This window comes from Rhinolophus hipposideros (genome assembly GCF_964194185.1).
Source record: "Rhinolophus hipposideros genome assembly, chromosome: 17".
In the NCBI taxonomy this organism is placed as follows: Eukaryota; Metazoa; Chordata; class Mammalia; order Chiroptera; family Rhinolophidae; genus Rhinolophus; species Rhinolophus hipposideros.
Genome location: NC_138063.1, coordinates 37,537,085 through 37,551,548, shown reverse-complemented (window position 1 = coordinate 37,551,548; position 14,464 = coordinate 37,537,085). Strand labels below are relative to the sequence as shown.

At 37.9% G+C, this 14,464-nt stretch overlaps 1 protein-coding gene across 4 annotated transcripts in view; it reads right to left on the bottom strand.

The window, feature by feature from the left end:
* The window catches only part of CHST9 (carbohydrate sulfotransferase 9), a 250,880-nt gene extending 238,099 nt beyond the window's left edge, over nucleotides 1–12,781 (bottom strand). For 2 of the 4 annotated variants that reach the window (XM_081078313.1, XM_081078314.1), the window contains exon 1: nucleotides 12,255–12,520. The gene's annotated coding sequence lies outside the window, so the exon portion shown is untranslated. Of the gene's footprint in view, nucleotides 1–12,254; nucleotides 12,551–12,658 lie in introns of those variants that run through there. The other 2 variants (XM_081078312.1, XM_081078311.1) reach the window with 2 other exon arrangements.
* Between the last annotated feature and the right edge of the window lie 1,683 nt (nucleotides 12,782–14,464).

Here is a 14,464-nt window from a genome sequence, read left to right as displayed (position 1 = left end):
GGCTTTGTCTTAAGTGTTTAAACATAAATTATTAAATATTGTAGAATGGTGAATGAAGATATTTAGATACTGTGGAGAGGACATTTTTTTAATTGACTAAACAACTTTTTCACATGTTAACTCACTTCATACAATGTCGCAATGATATCATCCATAAGATAGTTGACCTAAAAATCACAGACTATTTTACCCAATTTTTATTTTGTAAAGCATCTAAACTACAAAAAGTTAGCAATGATATGAATACTATACTATCTTTATCTAGATTAAACGATTGTTAACATTTTTTGTAACATTTTCTTATTTCTCTTTCCCATATTAAAAAAATTTTTGCTGAAGCATTTGAAAGGAAGTTACAGAGATCATGAGATTTCATCTATAAATACTTCCAAAATATATATTCCCCCCCTCCCCAAAGACATTCTGCTACGGAACCCAATATGATTATCACATTGAGGAAATGTAAAATGGATGTAATACTATATATGATCTACAGCCCAAATTCAGATTCCTCTAATTGTCCCCGCTATTTTATCCTTTATAGCTTTTTTCCCATCCAGAATCTAATCAAGTAGGATGCCTTACAATTAGTTGCTGTGTCTCCTACTCTCTTTTAATCCTAAACAGTTTTCCAGGATTTTTTTTAAATGACATCGATATTTTTGAAGTGTCCAGATCAGTTATATTGAAGAATATGTACGATTTGGATTTAGATACTTTGGAAAGCACAACTTTTAAAAAATTATTTCCTCATGGTTAGATTCAGGTGAAACATTTTTGGCAAAATAACTTCAGAAATGATTGTGTATCCTTTATGTGTGAATTATATCAACAAGTACGTGATGTCAGTTTGTCCCACTATTGGTATGATCAAGTGTGATCAGTTAGTTAAGCTGGCATCCACCAGATTTCCTCGTGTAAAGATACTTTCCCTCTCTGTAATTAACAAGCAATCTGTGGGGTGACACGTAGAGATAGTGTGATTATCCTGTCCCCATCAACCATTCACCTGTTTTTTTTTTTACTAAATTTATTGGGGTGACAATTGTTAGTAAATTTACATAGATTTCAGGTGTACAATTCTGTATTACATCGTCTATAAATCCCATTGTGTGTTCACCACCCAGAGTCAGTTCTCCTTCCATCACCATATATTTGATCCCCTTTACCCTCATTACCCACCCCCCACCCCCTTACCCTCTGGTAACCACTAAATTATTGTCTGTGTCTATGAGTTTTTCTTTCTCATTTGTTTGTCTTGTTCTTTTTGGTTTATATACCACATATCAGTGAAATCATAGGGTTCTCTGCTTTTTCTGTCTGACTTATTTCACTTAGCATTATACTCTCAAGATCCATCCATGTTGTCACAAATGCTCCTATATCATCTTTCCTTAACGCAGAATAGTATTCCATTGTGTATATATACCACAACTTCTTTATCCATTCATCTATTGAAGGACATTTTGGTTGTTTCCATGTCTTGGCCACCGTAAACAAAGCTGCAATGAACATTGGAGTACACGTGTCTCTATAGAAAAATGCTTTCAGATTTTTTGGGTAGATACCCAGGAGAGCGATTGCTGGGTAACCATTCACCTGTTGGTGGACCACCCTTTGATTATTCTTGTAATAGTGGTTGCAAAAAGGTGACTTTATAATTCTATTATTTCTGTTAATTATTAGCTTGTACTCTTTAGTGAAACAGAACTTTTCCTTCTACCCACCTCTGTCTTCACACTACACACACCCTATGGGCTCATGGATACTTTATTCAATGTGCTCTACTCTATTACATAAGTTATGGCTTTTTATGTTCAAGTGATCCCAAATTGGGCCAGTGGGAGTCCCTTAAATCTGGCTTTTATGTTTCTGATGTGTCCTTATCAGTTTTTGAGTACTTCCTTATTTCTTAGCACAAGATATTCCAGGATTCAGATTCTCCCTTAAACTAGTTGAAGCAGGAAGGCTTTAACTAGCCTTCCTGGTTAATGCAGCAATTGGAACTTAGGCACAAATATTAGAATAGTAATATAGAACACAGTAAATGACAATATGGTAGATCTGTTCCTTAACTATTTTATCCATAGTTTGAAGCCTTTGTGTAATTCTTTAAAATATGAACTTTTAATTTATAGCATAGACTTTTATGTTACTCTTTCAATTTCATGTATTTACTATTTTAATTTTTGTTCTCCATCTCTTTTATCTCCATATGGGGACCATATGAATAGGTAACCTTCAAAGGATTTTGTTTTTCTTTTCTCCAACATGGTACAATCTTAGATCACTGTCTGATGTCAAAATGTGCACAAACAGCACAGCATAAGACCACCATAAAGTAAAGCCTTTTAAATTCTTAAAATTATCCAAGGGATTTTACATGTTAGAGAAAATAATGTAAAGAGATGCCTGGACTTTCTTTTTTTTGTAAGACATTTGATAGATCAGCCTCCCTTTCGAAGCAAATGTAGTACTACTCAAGCCACCTCTAAATGAATCACTGATAGAAAAGATAATTTGAAGAAAGAGAAATGTGTTATTTGGGGAGGTCACAAAAAAAGAAAATAAAAAGGTGCTTCATAGCTTGCAAGTTATCTATCTATCTATCTATCTATCTATCTATCTATCTATCTATCTTCATTAGAATGAGAGGGTGTATATGAGTGTGTGTTTGTGTGTAGTACATATGTATGCATGTGCACATATGGGATTAAAGATAGGGATATTCAGTCAACATCTATTCAACATTTATTCAACAAATACTTATTACACTCCCATTCTAAGCAAGCAATGCAGTCTTTTCTAGGAATATAAGGACGATCCAAACTAGAGGGGTCCCTACCCTAGTGGTTAATTAAATAATTACACAAATAAATGTGAATTTACAACTCTTTGCAACTATTTACAATGAGAGATATGAATACATAAACATGGATACATTTATGCATACAAATCGTACGCGTACACATATATATTACAAGGGATTTGGCTCAGTCTAGGGAGAAGAGATGGCTCATTTGAGGAAGTGACATTTGGGTAGATATTTTAAGTGTTAAGTAAGCATTAAATAGACAATATTTGGGTATGTATACTTACAGGTATGGGGATGGGAGGAGACAAGGTGAGTCAATGCAACCAGAAGAAAGCTAGTCAGCTAAAGCAGAGGGAAAAAGTGGGAAAACCAAGAGATGAGGCTACAAGAGTCTGACCTTGCTGGGTTTTGAAAAATCAGGTGCACAGTTTTGGTCTTAATCTTCAACAGAGCAATGGTAATCCATTTAAGTGATGTGTGTGGTGATGACAGTTGTATTTGCATTTTGAAAATGCTCCTCTGGCACCTTTGGAGGATGATGATGAATGCAGGAGACCAGTTATACAACCATTGTAATTTTCCACACAATGAATAGTAAAAGCTTAGACGTGGGTGATGGCTGAAGGCAGTTTTGTCACATACTTTTGCTCCTGTATAATCAATGGAGGTTATAATCAATGACTGGGTGAAGGCTGTGATATGGAGTTGAATGCGAGGGAATGTCAATGATAAAACCCCGATTGGGAGCTGGGGAACCTAGAGGTTTGGTGTGAGATGGGAAGAGATCACAGGTTTAATTTTGACATGTTTCATTTGATGTTTCTTTAACATAGACGAAAAGAAATAGCAAGAACACATCTGGATCTACAAGTGGGGAACCGAGAAAGACTTTCTGAACTGGAATTATGTTTTCTAGAGTGCTAGAATAAAACATATGCCAACAATTTCAAGGAAATTTCATTGCATAGTACTCTGTTTATGTATGTTGGGAAAACTTGCAGTGGACTAAAGTTCTAAGGTACATAATCTCTGCTACTTGAGAGTTCAGTAATTTGCCTATTTCTATTCTAATGTTGTTTGAATTCTTCCTAAACAGTCTAGCAAAGCCATATTTTCAGATTTTGCAATCACAAAAGTAATAATGTAAGTATAGAATTGCTATTTAAAATATTTAACAATTAGTACAATTTGGGCCCCAGACATAAATAACCAGTAACACCATACTAGTGCATGAGCTGAATGCCAGCCTTATCACAGAAGTAGAATCTGATTCTCTGATACTAAACATTCCTAACTGAAAACAAAGTACAAATATTGGAAGGTAAAAGAATGCTGATATTTACTGCTTTTAGTCCAACAGTGTTACTATCACCTAAGTGTTTTTTAATACATTGAGACAATAGATTTTTGGGGGGGAAATAAATTACCATCATTGTAATCTAATGTTCAAAGAAGGCTGTGGGAAAATCAAATTTATTTAGTGTTATGTTTCTAAAAAATTGTGTCTACATTTCAATCTTTAAATTTCTTTTTAAAGCATATAATCAACAGCATCATTTTATCTGAATCTTCACAAGCTTAAAGTAACCTGTAACTATAGGTCACAACTCTAATTCCCTCTGGAATAAAAAAGAAAACAAAAGCAATGACTACAAAGCTGAGTAAGCTTTGAGCTTCTTCCTTTGGAAACTAATGAAAAAGTATTACATTCTTCATTTGAATTGACAAAGTTTTCTTATTATGTTTTCTAATATAGGCTTCTAAAATTTCCTTCACTACAGTAACGGGGTGTGTTTTTCCTTTTCTTAGCTACTTTCTTGAGTGTTTTAGCTTTCAGTTTGCAGTAGTGTTGAGGTAGTACAGTAAAAGGAGTCACCATGAATCTAGTGATGGAATGTGTTGTATCTGTTTATTCTGACAAAGAGGGTTTTCTCTTACATACTGGAGCTAACAGTTCAAAGAAGGAGGGCTTTACTTTCCCAATCTTGGCCTTTATTCCATATAAGAATAAAAAGCATAACAAGAAAAGGCAGATATTCCAATAAAATTTCACTGCCAACGTAGAGCTTTGTGCTGCTCAAATGAAAGAAGCTCCTTATTGTCCTTATCACCTCCCCAATCCAACAACCTCAATTTCATCTTCTCTCAGTTCCCATTGCTACACTATACGTTTATTAGAAATTGTAACAAAAGTAGACCAAATAAAGTTAGGGGTCAGTCTGAGTGCCAGGCCGTTCAATCGACCAAGAAGAATGAACAATATACAGCAGAACAATCACAGATCAAATTGTGGTCTGTACAATTGTTGTATCCCCTTTGTAGAAAAAGCTGCCTCCCTTTATTGGGTAAAACATGCCCTTCTATGTAGAGAATCTTGTGATTGTGTGAGAGCAACTGGTTAGTCACACACACACACACACACACACACTCACCCACAACTTCAATTTTAACTGTTAAGGGTTTACATTAAAAAGCTTCTTTTTAAAAAAGAAGTAAGATATATAACGTTACAGAAGACATCTAAGACGGACCAAGAGTGGGAAGTAATTGAAGAAAAAAATATCTTACTTACAATTTGGTAAATTAAAGATGCTGGCTATAGCTAATACTGAAATGACATTTCATATTAACTCCTAATTCTAAGAGAAGTTCTCCTGTTACAGTCTAGAAGTAACATTAGAAGTAAGAAAATTGAGTTTCACTCTCAATTCCCTCCTTGCTTCTGGGATCCTACACTTTCTTGTATGTTATGAATATGAGTAATCTTCAAAACCCTCTAATCTCTCTGCAAATACTATATATTTTGCAAAGAGAGGACATGATGTGCTTTTAGTATGTCAACAGAGCATACACTAAATACATCTAAGACAGACAGCATAGTTGCCTATAACTTTTCCCGGCCTCCAACTCCTATATGCTAGCACAGGGTACACTTATTTCAAGCAATACAAAAAAAATTATAATACAACAGTTTATTTAGGTGGGTAACAGATTTGGGTCTCTTTTACAGCACTACGTTTTATGATGCAACTTCCAATATCAGACCAGTGCAGTTCTTTGTTTCCAAAAGTATGTTTCGAGGGCATGAAAAATAAAATCTCAAATAATACCTCTTTTTCTGTCTTTTCAGTACCTGAAATGATGCATGAGTATACATGTATGTAAACAAATATAACACGCACATATATACATATAAGTGCATATTCATATACACACATACATATGTGTGAATGTACAGGATGTCTATATATGAAAGCTTCAGTGTTTTCTGGAGATATGCTTTAAACAAGGTTAAGGCCTGGGAGAACTAAAATATTAGTCAGCTCGCACATTAGTTTGTCACCACTTATAGTCATCCACAAAACATAGATTCCTAAGGGAAATAAGGACCAAAAGAAGTACCTTTTTATACACGGTGACTGACAGAAAACGATCAGAATATGAGCTTGAGGTTGGTGGACAGTGCAATTTGTAATCCCAGTTCACTGGAGGCAGGAGACTTATGTAAAAGTGGGATGGACCCACTTAAAAGAAGTAAAGATAGATAGGTAAGGGCATGAAAAATAATCCATGCCATCATAAAAATCTTGTTTATCTAGCCCTATGACTCTCATCAAGGCCAGACCACCCCCTAGAGAATATTTTGGGGAAGGTTGGGTATCCTCAGTTTTGTCACGATTTCTGGAAGAGGGAAGTGCTATTGCCTTTGAGTGGGAAGGTGGGGCTGCCCCACTTAATGAAGCATTTTCCCAAATGTCCCATACAACATACAATGTCCCACTGAACAAAAGTTATGATGGATAGCAACCTGTAGAATCTGCTACATCATCATAAGTAAGCATTTTATAAGAATTTCCACCAAAAGCCCAGTGATTTACAATAGGATTGCTGTGGTGAATAATTTAATCTTTTTATGTAGTCTGTCTCCTAATTCTAGAGCTGATAGGCTACAATACAATGTATTAACAGAACACCAACTTAACAAGGAAATATCAGCATGAAATCAATAATTTTCAGTTTGGAAATATTTTATCTGTTATTATTGCTGATATGGTGGGTCACCTGCAGAGGCCCTTGAAGTGGAGTTCACATTAGTAACAACATGAAAATGTTCCATAAAGTAGTTTTGGAATTTTGGTAAAAGTAGGTTAATAGTATTTACTCTTTCACTTGCAAAATATCATACTTCCATATTTTCTCCACTCTAACAGTATATAATTTGATTTGGCGTATTTTCTCTACAACGATTACCATTATTTCCTTTTTTGTCCTGTTATATACTAATAAGTCTAATATGTAATTATCCTAACACTACTTTTAGTCTCTCCTCATTCTTTCATTTTCCTGTACTTCTTGTATGGAATGTCTTCTGTTTTTTTTATTTGTCTTAAAGCCAAATTTATTCATTAAATATGCATGCAAATTTCTGACTTGTTTAATATGTGTTCTAATGAAATCATCCCCAAACATTAGCATAGTGAAATGCACATTTTATTACAAATTACTTTTATTTTATTGCTCCTTTTCACCACAGATATACTCAGTAACTATATTATGGATGAATTACATGTTCGGATACCAGGAGGGTAACAAAGAATATCTGTTAATTAAAAAGAGGACAGACTCTAAGAGGGCTGAGAACCTCAGTTTAATCCAAGGTGAGTGCTCAGTGAATGACAGGGCAGAAAAATCACAAGCCTTCCGCATTTACCTGTGTACCACATCATTTCATGCTACCTCATACAATTGATATTGTGATGGCCAGAAAACGTTAACTCCCCTAATTAACCAGCTTACTACAAGGGAGCTGGATGAAGAGTCAGGAGATCAGGTTTCCGGTTTCTGCTCTACTGTTAACCACCAGTGATCTTTAGCAGCTCACTCGGACTATTGTGGGTTCCCAATTTCCTTAACTCTAAAAAAAGGGCATTGGAATACATTACTTTTAAGGTCCTTTCCATCTCCATAACAAAATGCGTAATTCTAAAATTTAGGCACTGATAGGAAGAAACTGAGTCCTCTCATAAATGTATATAAAATGTAATATATCCTATAGGTGTCAATTATTCTAAGCACAATATTTCTTTTTAAAATAGTCTAGTCAAGCCTTGAAAAAATGCCATACCATGTAGAAAAAGAAAATGTTTCCTCAAAAAAAGAAGTACCCATGTACTTGAAGTAGTGAGTACATTTATTATGAGAACATAGTTCCCACTCCGAAGGGGGCACTTACTTTTCTATTACCATTCTGCTCATTGTTGTAGAAATCACAGTTTTACTTTTTACTTTGACTTCTTAAATAAAAATGATCTTGGCTGCTTTTCCAATCAGACATTTTTGGCAGCTCTGCCCTTCTCCACAGTGGTTTTCTAAATTCTTTCTACTAGTCCACAGAATGAACAATTCAACAAAATCTATGTACAACTGAACACTGACTATAAACAAGGTGTTTAACAGGAAGTGCTATGGTGTGAATCAAAGTCTTATGCAAGTAACTATTTCATCCACAACCAGTTTTGCCCTGGAGCTTTAAAAACACACAATAGAAACCTGTTAAATTGGCAGTCTTGCTGAACTTCAACTATTTTATCCAACCAGGCCCATAGTAACAATAGATACTTGAGAGCTTCTCTTTGATGAAATGTGCTTTGATTTGGAGCATCGATGCAGAGATCAAATGGACCAAACCCCTTATTCTGATGGTGTCTTGCCATTTCTTCTTTTGGAAAATACCTATATAGGGCCTAATAGGAATATTACCTTAACACCTATGCACATGTATGCTTTAGGAAAACCTCATGCTAAACAATTCAGTTTAATAAGACTTATAAATTAGAATCTCCCTATTTGGTTTTCAAGAGCACCCCGCTATTGTCTTTAAAAACACAGTAATCACCTCTGTTACCCGTAAAGTGGGATTGAATTTCTCAGATTTGGATGGAAGAACTTTTAATTTTTCACAGGAACATGTCTAATTCTTAACACATATTTATTAAATAGACATACAACCAAGCCCTGATCATCTTTCTGTGAATTAGATATAATCTACTGCATACCAAGTTTGCTTATTTCTGTCACCCTGCTTATTTCTGGGCAGGCTGCCCACCTGCCCCACCTCCCCATAAATCGGTTTTGGTGTTTGAGGAATGTAAGCTCATTTAAAAATTAACCTAAACAAAACAATATAATTAGAAAGGCAACTTGCCCACAATAACAATGAAACTCTTTTTAAAACAAAACATGTAATGCATTCCAAAGACAAACACAAGTGACTTTTTAAATAACCATGATTTTGGGTTATTTTTGCCTCCATTCCTTTCATTAACATGAATAATTTAGAGTGCTTACTACACATGGTGAAACTCTTTCCCCTCAATAATTCATTTTTAGTGTACAGAAAAAATAAAATGCAACACATCCTTATGTATTTCCAAAGGTTTAAATTAGACCATATTTTTAAAGGCAACTTTACTTTCAAAATTTTCTACAGTCTCGGTTCATTGTCTTCAATGTTTTCCCGGTAGCAAGGGGGTCTGATGTTTTCAAAGCAAGGGCAGTATAGTGCAGTGCAGCCGGTAAGAAGGCAGAAGCCCCCACTTTCTTTGGTCCTTGATATTCTTCCAGTACACGTCAGTTATTCACAAAGTGTAAGCAAGATTGCCAGTGTCTTTATTCTCAAAACTGACTGTGCTTTGGGATGTTACACCCAGATTTGAGTAAAAAGAACGTCCCAACATTCTGGCTGCTGTGAAGAAACAACATTTTATTACGCAATTTAATTCTGAGTAATAAAAATAAATATCCTAACATTGCAGTTTTAGCTGTAGCAAACATTGCTAAGTGGGAAAGCATCCCTGGATAGGAGGTGGGTGGGGTTGCAAATCTCAAGTCTTGCTTGAATGATGACGTGGACAAAATGAAGGGCATAAATCTATCGGTTGATTACACCAACTCACACAGATTCCCAAACACAAGCATAAAGAATACTATGTTGAGATTTTGTTCATATCCTATATAATACCCTATATTATTCATACCCAATATTTTTGTGTGAAATAATGTGTATGTCCTAGGTTTACTTAATTTGGGGTCTGGAAAATTAGTCTCCGACTTTGTAAATTTCTCCTGGGAAGATGTTTCATTCTTCTGGTAGCCACAATAATTTTCTGGAGTCAGGGCTGTTGAATGCATTGCTTCAGAGCACCAAATGCTACCGTTGTGACCGAGAAGAAAGGGAAACAATGTCATCAGGAGGAGCCTGCAGTTGCACTAATTCTCAGCTTCACTCCGGTAACAAAATAAAGTGGCCAGGTGTGTGTGTGTGAGTGTGTGTGTGTGTGTGTGTGTGTGTGTGTGTGTGTGTGTGTAGGAAGGAGCAATTAGATTTCACTGGAGTATACTCCAATCTTGGCCAAAGGCTTTAAAACTTTTTTGATTTCTCCTTTCATTGAAATTAAAGGAGAAGAGCTTATAGTGTAATAAGCCAAACACAACAGTTGCTGAACTTGGGTCAATATCAGATACCATATTACAGCTTTTGGGATGTTCATGGAAATGCATGAAATGAAGATATATGTTTGGATACCTGTGAAAATAAAACATTGCACTTTAAGTGAGTGGGAGAGAACAGATGGTTGGTAATGATTTAAAACATTTATGTTTTTGGACTGTCACCAAGCCTCTGTATTAAAAAATATGGTGTTTAGTCAGTACAAACCAACATCTATCTACAAGGTGCTCATTTTCTTGTAGATGCTGCAGTGGAGAATGCTACAGTAGTAAAGGAGATAAAAACCAAATGAGGCAAGAGGAAAATTCTTCTCGTTTCCTCAAGGAATTCAAAGTGTGCTATTTCTTATTGACCCTATTCAATCAAACTGTTTTCTGTGTGATGAGAAGATTTCAATTTTTCCTCAATAACTAGTTAATTGTTAAGTGTTTAAGTACGGTATTCTTTTTGAATGCATCAGGTAGAATTGTAATTTTGTTCTGTATATCTGATTCACGTTGACGGAAGCCCTTAAAAACCCTTTAAGCAATAATAAAATCTGGTAGCCCAGGGTACCCTTGCCCATGAAAAACAATAACATTCTCCTTATCCTCAATTGGTAGAAGGCATATGGTGTTATGATTATGTGCTGAAATTGGCAGGTGCCAGGCTACTGAATCAGGAAGACATATAAATATTAAATATGGTCACACTGTATTTTGGTATGTATATGTGAGTCTAAAAGAAGCCCGTGTCCTTTACATTCAGTGGAATAGTAACAGTACAGATAAAATTATATAGAAAGCAATTAATGCAATGTTTGAGGTTAAAGTGAAGAATAACAAACATTACTAAATAATAATCTGAATTACTATAAAAACTGCAAAAAAAAAAGTGTGTTAAACACCCACAGTGTTTTGATTTGGTTCTGATAACATAAAGAGAAAAAGTCACATAAACACACACTCTATATATTATTTCCTTGCCATCCCTTTCAAAATCCTGGGAACTATTCAGTAACAGTTTGCTTGTGGGAGGGAGTTGGGGGTGGACCTGCGGGGAGAGGAGGGAGGAGGCGTGGCAGCTCTAGCTTCGCACCTGTGAACTTTGTTGGAAATAACTCCTGACAGGCATCCAGCACAACACCTTTTAGCCGTCTAACAGAAACATGGTGATCCGCAGGGTGTTCAAATGGGGCAGAAGAGGGGGCGGGTAACCGTGTGAAAGTAATGGCAGCAGCAAGAAAAAACTAAGCAGTTCCTACTCTCCCCAATCCACCTCAAGCCCCCTCCTTCTTTTACCCCTCCCAACCCCTTTGCTTAGGCAACTTAGAACTTGGGCGCCGAGTCTCCGTGTTTCCCTCCCACATTGCCCGCAGCCTTAGCAAGGTCGCAGGTTTGGGGACCCAGGAAAAAGAAGCATCACAGCAGAGATGCTCATCTTTCTGCCAAACAGGCTAGAGGACCGGATAAACCGGCATCAGAAACTCAAGACCGTTCCTTATCGGGTCCTCTCTCCAACCTCTGCGTGTCCCAGGGCGGCTGGCATAGGAATCCTGGAGTCCAGGGTGCCCCGCCAGGGCCCAAGAATCCAGCACCGATAGCTAACAAGTTCAGGCATCCGTCCTCTCCAAGTCTTCGTACCCTCTCCATCTCCCAGACGCCACCACCCCACCAACTCCAGAACGTCCAACACAGTGAATGGAAGTGGGTTCCAATATTGGGCGGCGGGGCTTGGGGGACGTGCGGGAAGAGAAGGGGTAGAAAGGAAAAGCAAGATGCCACCCTCTGCAGTGAACAGAGGCGAAGTACCTGGAAAGGTGAGGATGCACTTCCCCGCCCACCCAGAACCGGCCAGGACCGTGGGTGCCCCGCGGCGCCCCGCAGGCTCGGCCCCTCGGATCGCCTCCCACATCTCCCCCTACACATTCCCCAATCCGAGTGCGGTTACCTCGCGAGCTGCGAGTGCAGCCGAGGCGAGCGGGCCCCGCAGGTACTGCTTTTCCAGGAGCGGGGCTTCGGCTGGAAACTTCCCTACGCTCCGGGGCAAACTCTCGTGGACTCCTCCCGCGGCGGGTCGCCGGGTGGGAAGGAGCGCCGCGCGGTGCGCAGCGAGCAGGAGCGGCGGGGAGCCGGGCGCTCGCCCTCGCGCGTCTGCCTGGCTGGGGCTGCGGCGCCGCCTGGGCTCTGCCGGTTCCCGCCCGCCGCTCCCGCCGCTCCCGCCGCTCCCGCCGCCACCACTGCCGCGCCCGGGCGGCTCCGCCTCCCGCTTTTTATCTCCCTCGCCACCCTCCCGCGCTGCCCTCTTTTCCTCCGCCTTTGTCGTTCCCTCTACCTCTCACTTTCTGGCCTTACCTCGGCTGGCGATTTGCCCTCCTTCCCAGCTCCGGGTCTGTCCCAGGGCTCTAGTGCCACCCCACTCCTGCTGTAGGAAGTAATTGTCTTCCCCGTACGTTTCCTAATTCACCTTCTCCTTTTCACCGCGGCCCTCGCTCAGATTCCTTTCCCAGGTGTTCTAGAAACACCTGAAGGACAAAATCAATCGGTTAGTCGTTTGTCGCAAACCTTGGCTCTAAAGTCTGAGACTTTCTTTTGCTTGACAGATTTTTCAAAAATACACGTTTATTATAAAAATCAGCAAAGTGCAGAACGGACATATGTGTCGTGGGCGAGCTAAGTAGCAGGTTTCTGTAAATCCAGGGCTTCCTCAAAAAAAAGAGAAAGAAAGAAAAGATAAGTGGCCATTTACAATACTGGAGACCTCCTGGATTTGTCAGGCCACGCATTTCAAAATCTCACAAGCTGAAGTTGGCAGTTTGTAAAGGTCTTTGCAAAGACCAAGATTAGGATAACTTTTCTTTTTATCATGAAAGGAAACAGTTCATTGAGATTTAAAAATTAGTTCCAAACATTATGCTAGCAACAATTTGATCAAACTAGGGCAAATAAAACTAACATAACCCTTGATTGCTTACTTTGCATTCAGGCAGTTTCTATGAATTAACAAAGAAAATATTTTCTTAAGTAGTAAGTGGTCAAACCTACCTCATTGCTACATTAGAACGCACCTTTTCAAACAGATATTATCAACTTTCTACATTTTCAGTTTGTCTTATTCTTGCTTATAGTTTAGGAATAACACATCCGGTGGTAGTGAACTTTGGTGCCCCGAAGAAATACTATTATAGAACATGCTTGCCTGCTTCTGGTTTCTTTTAAACACAGCCTGATTTAATTTTTGTTATCAGAGTTTTATTTTTAATTTGTATGTCTGCTGGTTTGTTGTTAACATTTAACTCAGATAGTGTCTGTCCTCCTTGCCTTGAAGGTCTTTATTCATCATGAGAATGAACCTCCTTTCCTGCAGTTGGACTTTTAAAGAAACAAGGGAATGTCCCTGAGCTGTATTTAACTGGCAGACAATTGGTGAGTGCTAATTGAATAAATTAACCAATTTAACTTAGTCTGTTTGTGTTTGGTGCCATGGTGCCATGGGTGTCATTCCATGTTCTATTAACTCTTTGGAGTTGTGACCATCCATTGCACCTGGGCAGTGAAGATCTGGACTCTAATTCTTAGCTGCTGAAAGTCACACAACTTTTGTAGCCTGTGCATTCTCATTTGTAAGATAAAGGAGTTGAGCAAGAATATCCTTACAACTCTGTAATTCGAAATTCTTGAAATTTTTGTAGCCAATGTGGGAAACTGGTCATGATAAGGTCAACTTCTCATTAAATTTGCTTGATTAATGTGTTGCTAGGCATTGCCAGTCTGTTGTGGGATTTTCCAGTCTTTAAAATTTATTTCATTCATCTATCATAGCAAATGAAACACTTAGAATGGTGAACTGTCTTCCATTCCTAAACCTCTGTCCAAAGCCATTAAAAATATGTTTAATGACTAAGGAAATTGAATTTTGTTAATATCCAAGGTTGCTGAGGAAAGGATCAAAGAATCACCTAAAAATGTGCACTAAGCACCTGTATGAGATGCGTTTTTCTCATGGCATTTGATTGGGATTTATGTGGTTAAATGAAAAGACTGCCTTTTAAAATTTTGTAGTTAAACTAATTTAATTTTTACATGGTGAATCGTTTCTAAAACATTGGTTCACAGCATGTTTCTAAACTCTCCAGTCTATTAATTTTGTTTAGTTCTTTG